The sequence below is a fragment of the Helianthus annuus genome, chromosome 8 (genome assembly GCF_002127325.2).
Source record: "Helianthus annuus cultivar XRQ/B chromosome 8, HanXRQr2.0-SUNRISE, whole genome shotgun sequence".
NCBI classification, from domain to species: domain Eukaryota; kingdom Viridiplantae; phylum Streptophyta; class Magnoliopsida; order Asterales; family Asteraceae; genus Helianthus; species Helianthus annuus.
In genome coordinates, this window is record NC_035440.2 from 69,236,962 (window position 1) to 69,244,778 (window position 7,817).

General features: G+C 34.9%; 1 long non-coding RNA gene across 1 annotated transcript; it reads right to left on the reverse strand.

Annotated features, from left to right (window-relative positions):
- Positions 1-150: 150 nt before the first annotated feature.
- LOC110871216 lies at positions 151-2,305 on the reverse strand. The gene is made up of 3 exons (XR_002553564.2): positions 2,167-2,305; positions 1,960-2,061; positions 151-528 (listed from the first exon to the last, which is right to left on the reverse strand). It is a non-coding gene; the product is annotated as an uncharacterized LOC110871216 (long non-coding RNA).
- Positions 2,306-7,817: the final 5,512 nt, after the last annotated feature.

The window sequence follows — 7,817 nt, forward strand, 5'->3', positions numbered from 1 at the left end:
AACGAGAGGAGTCGATCTACTCCTTCATTTTGAAAATGGTACGTATCCTTTATATTCAAAAGCTTTGCTAAAAAGTCGATAGAAGAAAACTTAGTACAACCAGGATATAATTCTGTTTTAGCTTCCTTTATCAGGTCTTCAAAATCATCAACAACACTGCTACTATCTCCATTCGAGTTCTCTTGGTTAAGGTATGTATCTTCTTCCATACGCTCCCCCCTAATGTCTTCAATAACGTTTACCATACCGTCTTGTGGCGCAACATCGTTTACTTGTGCAATTGGAGTCGTGTCCCTGTGATAGGTCCACGAAGTGTATTCCTTCCAAAAACTGTTAATACGCAAATGGTATTTCATTTCTGCCATAGTTATTAAGCCGGAATTTTTACATTGGGTACACGGACATCTAACTTCATCGTGGTTTTTTATCACTCTTTCACACATCTCGATAAATGACTCGAGTCCTTGCTTGTAGTGAGGTGAATGACGTGGGGAATCAATCCAACTTTTATCGATAGGCATTATGCAACTGAAAGAAAATCTAATTTAGGATTAACAAGACAAGGGTAGGCTGCTAAACCCACTTTTTGAACACTTTATCTCATATGTGAATGTGTATTACATGATTGTTTGTTTAAGAAAAATTCGGCAGCATTTCCTCTTAGCTCCCAAGTATATATGTAATGATATATATACCCGAGGAGCAAAGAGAAAATGATAACCGAATCCTTCTTAAACAAACAATCATGTAATACACATTCACATCCTAAATGAGATAAAGTATTCAAAAAGCAGTCCCAAGATAAACGGGGACAACCCGAAATTAATTTCTAAATCAATTTCGGGCGGGTATTTCTAAGCTCGCTATGTTTAAAATGATTAATTCAAACACGGGCACAATTTTTTAAGCTTGTTATGTTCTTAATGATTGTTTTAAATTTTGGGCGGAATGTTATGTTTTAAATCATGATTTCAATTTCGATTGGGTGTTTTCTTAGCTCGTTATGTTTGAAATGATGATTTCAATTTTGGCGGGTATTTTCTATGTTCGTTATGTTTTAAATGATGATTTTAATATAAAGAGGCATTTCCTAACTAATATATATTTGTCAAATACACCTACATTATACTTCTATGTTCGTTATGATTTAAATGATGATTTCAATTTTGGCGGGCATTTCCTAACTAATATATATTTGTCAAATACACCTACATTATACATTTGACATACAAACATTCATCCTTACATACACATTTGCATACTTTATACAAACATACATACTAACATACACATTTTTCACCAACATACTAACATACACCTACATAAATACATTCATTCATACACTTACATACCCACATACATTCTTACATACACCTAAATACACAAATAAATAGAGTTTCATATATCTCCAAATACACCTACATTATACATTTAACTAAAAATTATACAATTTCTAAACTAAAAACAATACAATTTACATCCTAAACTAAAAATTATACAATTTCTAAACATATTTACATCCTAAACTAAAAATTATACATACTAACATACACATTTTAGAATTATACATACTAACATAAGTCGTCAAAATTATACATACTAACATACACATTTTTCACCAACATACTAACATACACCTACATACATACATTCATTCATACACTTACATTCCCACATACATGCTTACATACACCTACATTATACATTTGACATACTAACATATACCTACACTATACATTAAAACAAACAATAATTCATTTACATACAAATATACATCTTTACATACACCTACATACACAAATACATACACCTACATATACTCATTTTCACCAAATACACCTACATTATACATTTTCACAAACATTTACATACATACATATATTCTTACATATACATTTACATAACTAAACAAAAAATTATACAATATCTAAACTTTGAAAAAACTCATATAAAACTAACCGTAATTTCAAGCTTTCAAGTAGATATAGACCGCGGAGACGAGGTGGTGACCGGAGAAGTGATGGTGGTGACCGGAGAGGTGATGGTGGTGATCCGAATTTTCTTCCATAAACATAAGTATACACAAAAATGAGCAAAAATTAAAGTCTATAACATGTAGATAACAAAATATAGAAGAGATTTAACAAAAAAACAAGTTAAACTAACCGATTTGGTGAAAAAAGGCGGTTCTCCGGCGGTAAGGTGAAGAGTTTGGGGGAAAAAGTGAAGAAGGAGGGAAGAAATGGCGCTGTATAGGGAGTTTACGGAAAGACTTTTACCGGCGACGCCTTGTCGCCGCTACTGGTCCTTTTGTCGCCGGTATTGGGTTAACCAGGGTTAACCAGGATAAGATTTGTGTGGCTGGGGATTAAAGTGGGACACCTACCTTTAGCGGAGACAGGGTGTCGCCGCTATTAACCCTAACGCGTCGCCGGTATTGCCTCTTTTATCCCCAACCGTTAGATCAGAATAATGATCAACGGCTGGGGTTGGGTTTGACGCGGATCGACCAATAGCGGCGACAAATGGCCTGTCGCCGCTAAAGGTGTCGCCGCTAAAACTGGTCTTTTCTTGTAGTGATTGAGGATTATACATGGTGGAAAGAATGGTTTCTTAACTGGGCGAAAGCGTATGCTCATGAAAGCTGGTTCTATTTAGAGTTTGGATAAGAATGGCCAAAAGATGATAAAGGCGAAGAACTTTCATTCAAGAAGTTATCCAGAGAAGATAAATCTGAGTTTGCTGCCGAACAGAGAATGATTGCGTTGATCCAGTCGGCAATTAGAAATGACATTTTTGCATTGCTTAACCATGATGGGTCATCAAAATCTGTTTGGGAAGCTTTACGAGTTAAAGCTGAGGGGGTTAAACATATTAAAAAGAACAAAATTGCTTTATTAAAGAAAGAATTTGATCTGTTTGATAGCATTAAAGGAGAGTCTGTGAGGCAAATGATAGAGAGATTCTGTCATTTAAAAATTGAACTTGAACGTTTTGAGATTATGAAAACAAGAGAGGAAATTATTGACAAAGTGATTGAAGCGTTACCACGAGCAGATCAGTGGCAAACGTTTGTTTTTATATTGAAAAATGATGCTTTGTATGAAACAATTTCTCTTGATACATTATTTGAAAAGATTGAAACTCATGAGCTTAAATTGCAGAAACAGAACAAGATGAGCAGTTCTTCGCATCAACAGAATGTTGGTCTGTACTACAAAGGTAGTTTACCTTCGGTGAAAGTTGATAGTTCACCAAAGACAGCATTCAGTGGTGAGAGGATAAAAGAGCCAGAGAAGAGCTCATCAAGTTATGATCCAGGTTATCATTCATCGGCTTCAAAAGCAAGTTCTGAAGAAGCAGAGGAGATACTGTGTAACATTGCTCTAAAACTGAAGAATTCTCCTGCAATGAGCATTAATGCAGCTAAACAACAAATGAGCTTTCTTGCATCGGTTTTGGAATCATATGAAGGTCTTGTAGCTGGCAAAATTGGAAACTCAGAGTTAACCAAAGAAGACTACGACCAGATTGATCCGAAAGAGATGGAACGCATTGACATCCGCTGGTGTTTGGCAAGTTGTATTCGCAGAGCTCAACGATACATGGAGATTACCGGGAAACAATCTCTTGGTGGTCCGTCAACGAAGCTTGGATTCGATAAATCCAAAGTGACCTGATTCAGATGTAAGCAAAAGGGTCATTTCAAGAGAGAATGTAGAAATTCTGAAGCTGCTGAAATGGAGAGACCTTTCAATGATGATTACTATCGAAAGGCAATATACCACCGAAGCAGAGAAGAGCCGGAAATGATCGAAGATAAACCCATAGAGAAATCAAGAGCTTGTTTTGTAATTCAAGATGATGAAGGTTTTGACTGGAGCTCTATTTTCCCAGAAGAAGATCGTTTGGAGAATGTTCGAAAAACAGCTCATGGCAGGGCTATAACAGAGGAAAGAAAGTTTGTTTTTGTTGCTGAAATTAAAGAAGATAACAAAGACAAAGACACAGCTGAAAACAAAGAAGAAAATGTTGTTGTTGAGGTCAAATAGAAAACTCGAGAAGAGATTTTGAGTGAGAAAACTTATCGTGAAAGAAACATTGTTTTGAACAGAATGGATGATATGCAAGAAGAATATGAGAGTGCTGTCAGCAACAGGAGATGGGATGAGAAGAAAGAATGCTACTTCAATAGAGAAGGAGAACCAGTTGTTCCAAAGAAAGACATAATCTTCGAAGATGTTCTTCTCATAATTCCTTTAAGAGCCGAGTACTATAGAAATGTGTTGAAAGTTGACAGATATGCAAAAAGACATGAAAAAGAAATCAGATATGCCATGTTATCGTGTCTAAGAAAAAGGGATGAAGAGAGAATGAAGAAGAGTGTTGAAGAGATGGTGAACAATCTGAAGAAGGTTGATGAAGAGGTTAACACAGAAGTTGTTGAAGCTGAGGTTGTGAAGGGAATCAAAAATGAAGAAGTTGAGAAAGCTGTTACTGAAGAACAGCAGATTGGAGAAGATGTGAAGAAAGAAGAAGAAGAAGAAGTAAAGGATGAGATTTTGGTAGCTGGTAATGCTGGTGATGAAGTAAGTGTTGAAGAAAAGCAGAATGATGCTGATCAAAAGCAGACAGAGGCAGCTATAAACACCAAAGTGCCAATCACTGAGGTAAATTCTAATTCTGAAACTCAAATCAAAATCGTTGAACAGTGCAAGAAATGCATGGAAACGTGCAGAGCTTGTACTGAAAAAGATGAGAAGTTCAGAACAAGAAATCTTGAATTCACAAAAATTGAAAACATTTTCAAAGAAAAATGCAAAGAAATGCTAGAAAAACAAAAAGTTTTAAAAGAAAATGATGAAAAACTTTCAGAAAAATGTAAAAAGTTAGAAAAAGAAAATGTTTTGAAAAGACAGAAGAATGTGATCAAAAAGAAAATGTTTGTCAAGAAATGAAGAAAGAATATGACTCAATGAAATTGGCATATCACATTACAAAAGAGTCATATGAAAAAGTGAAAGATGAAATGAAATTTGCTCAATCAAGAATGAATTATCTTTCTGAAAGAACTAAAGAGCTTAAACGAATGTATGAAATAAAACAAGGTGTTGTTAATTCCTATATTGAGGATGTTGCTAAGCTAAAGCGACAGATTGCTGATTTAGAACAGGACAACAACAAGTTAAAAAGTTATCATGTGTCATCATATGTGCTTGAACGTATTTTCAATATAAAACCGGGAGATGGTGAGTCTGAGCAAAACAAGAAAGGCATTGGCTCAGAGTTTCATCAAGTTCCACCACCGGAAAAGTTTGCATTTTATGATGAAGAAAAGGTCGAAAAAGCTTTCAACCTGGTAGATCAATTGCCAGACAACATTGACGTAACCTATTCCAAATCTGATGATTCTCATGATTCAGAGGTGGTAGGTAAAGTCGTTGAAAGCGTCTTGAAAGAAGAGTCGGTTGATACAGGTAATTCTGAATCACAGGATGAAAATGAAGGTAATTTTCATGATGGATATCTAAAAAACACAAAATCCGAGAAAATTTTGAATGAAGATTCAAAAGGATTGGTTTATACCATGATTGGATCGGACAAATTATTCTTAGATGTTGTTTTCCCGATTTAGAATGTGATTTCAGAAAAGGTTGATAAAGTTTTCAAGATGGTTGAAATTGAAAAGTCTGAGATTTCAAAGTTTGCTGGAAAAGGTCACAAAACTTTTTATAACAAACCTGGTTACAAGAAGAAAAACATGAAGGCTGGGTTAGGTTATAAGAAGAAACAAAATTGGAAAAGAAATGAAGTTCCAGATAATCAAACAAAGATGAATTTTGTTCAAGGAACAAGTTTAGCAGAAGAGAAAGAACTCAAATTTGGACGACAGTCTAATGAAGAGTTCTATGCTCAGAAAAAGCAACAACAACAGGTCAAAGATGTCTCAAAGAGAACATGCTTTAAATGTGATCAAACAGGACATCTTGCACACAAGTGTCCAAATCTGAAACCTGTTGGTGTTGAAACGAAAAAGAAGTCTGATGTTGTGAATCAGAAGTCAACCAAGTTTGATTCAAAGCAAATTTGGAAGCCGAAAATGTCAAAGGCTGACTCACAACAAACATGGAAACCTGTGACTCCCAAATTTAGAACAACACAAAGTTGGAAAACAACTATTGATGCAACAAAACCAAACCAGTTTTGGAAACCAAAAGTTGTTGTTCAGAGTCCAAATGTTCAAAAAGAGTCACATTTTTATAAACGAGGTAATCCTAAAGGTCAAACATGGAGTGGTAAGAAACAAGTGACTTCGGTAGACGATGCTAAAATTGAAAAAGTCTTTGTACAAAACGACAAAGATTTTCCGAAGTTGAATGAAGCATATTGTGTTGAAATGCCTAAGGTCAAACAGACCTGGGCTAAATTGTTCAAGTGACTGAATTTTTGAATGTGCAGGTGCTCAACAAAATCAAAGATTGTGAGAATGAAAGTTGGAGCAGCCTGACACAACGAGAAGAGGAGGCTGCTGGACCCTGTGTTGGTTGAAACAGGGAGTTTATTTGTTTTTTCTGTACATAAATAAACCATATTTCAAAAACCCCAAAAATTAAAAAAATTTAAAAACCAAAAGTATGTTTTTATTTTGTCAAAATTTTGAAAAATCAAAAATATGTTTGTTTTTAAATTTGTCAAAAATGCAAAAATTCAAAAATATATTAATTGAATATGCCGAAACCCTTACGGCGAAACAAACATGATTAATTTCACAAGATTGAAAAACGGTTTTCAAACTGTAAAAATCAATGTGTTGTAAATCATGGGGGTACATTATATTTTCTGCAAATCAGTGCATGAGAGGCAGAAAATGGATGGCGAGACAAAGTTATCAGTATCCGGTTATCAAATTTTCTTTAAATGTTTTGAATTTTAGGGGGAGTAAGAAAATTTCAGAAAATCCAAAAACATTAGAAAATTTGAAAAATCCAAAAACATGATAAAATTCATAAAGAGTTTTGTGTAAAAAGAGGAAATGATAGTACATCAGTAGACAATCACAGTACGCTAAAGAAATGAGATGTGTAAATGTGATAAACGGTCTCACTGATGATATGCCAGTAGATTTTTACACGCCTAGTAGATTGTTTTCAAGATATAAACCTAAATTTCAAACTTACTTATCTCGTGGGGAACATCTCTCGGATATATGGGTAACCCCCGAAATCTTGTTTGAAAGACCCCTCTTTCTGAGATACTAGGTCTTTATGCTTAGTGATATCTGGGGTATTATTCCGGGACTTCTGCTGAATGGAAGTTCTGACCTAATCCCCGAATAATACTTTTCGCATTGCTTGAAATACAGCATCGCCCTCAGCAAAAATGATGAAACAATAAAATTGATAATCATTGCTGTTGAAGAAAAGATCCTCTAAAGGGGACACACCTAAAGTCGAACCGTCATCTCTCTGCTAAACGGAAGTTCTGACCTGAGCTCTCACGGTTTCGCATCTAACCCCTTACAGGTATCATCTAGGTATACTCACCTGTAAAACTGAATATTGGGATCTGGATACGGGAGTATATTCTGAGGTGGTACACATGAATAAGTTTAAGTCCTTAAAACACTAATCTCGTATCTCGAATCAATTGAAGTTTGTGTGAAAATTTAAGTGGATCAGTATACTGGCAATCTAAGTGAATCGTTTAGAACTTAAAGTGTTTAAAGCTCAACGGTACTAGTGATTTGTCATAAACTGATATGATCCTCTGACACGAACTCAAACAAAAATTATTGTCTGTAAATATGTTTGTAAATA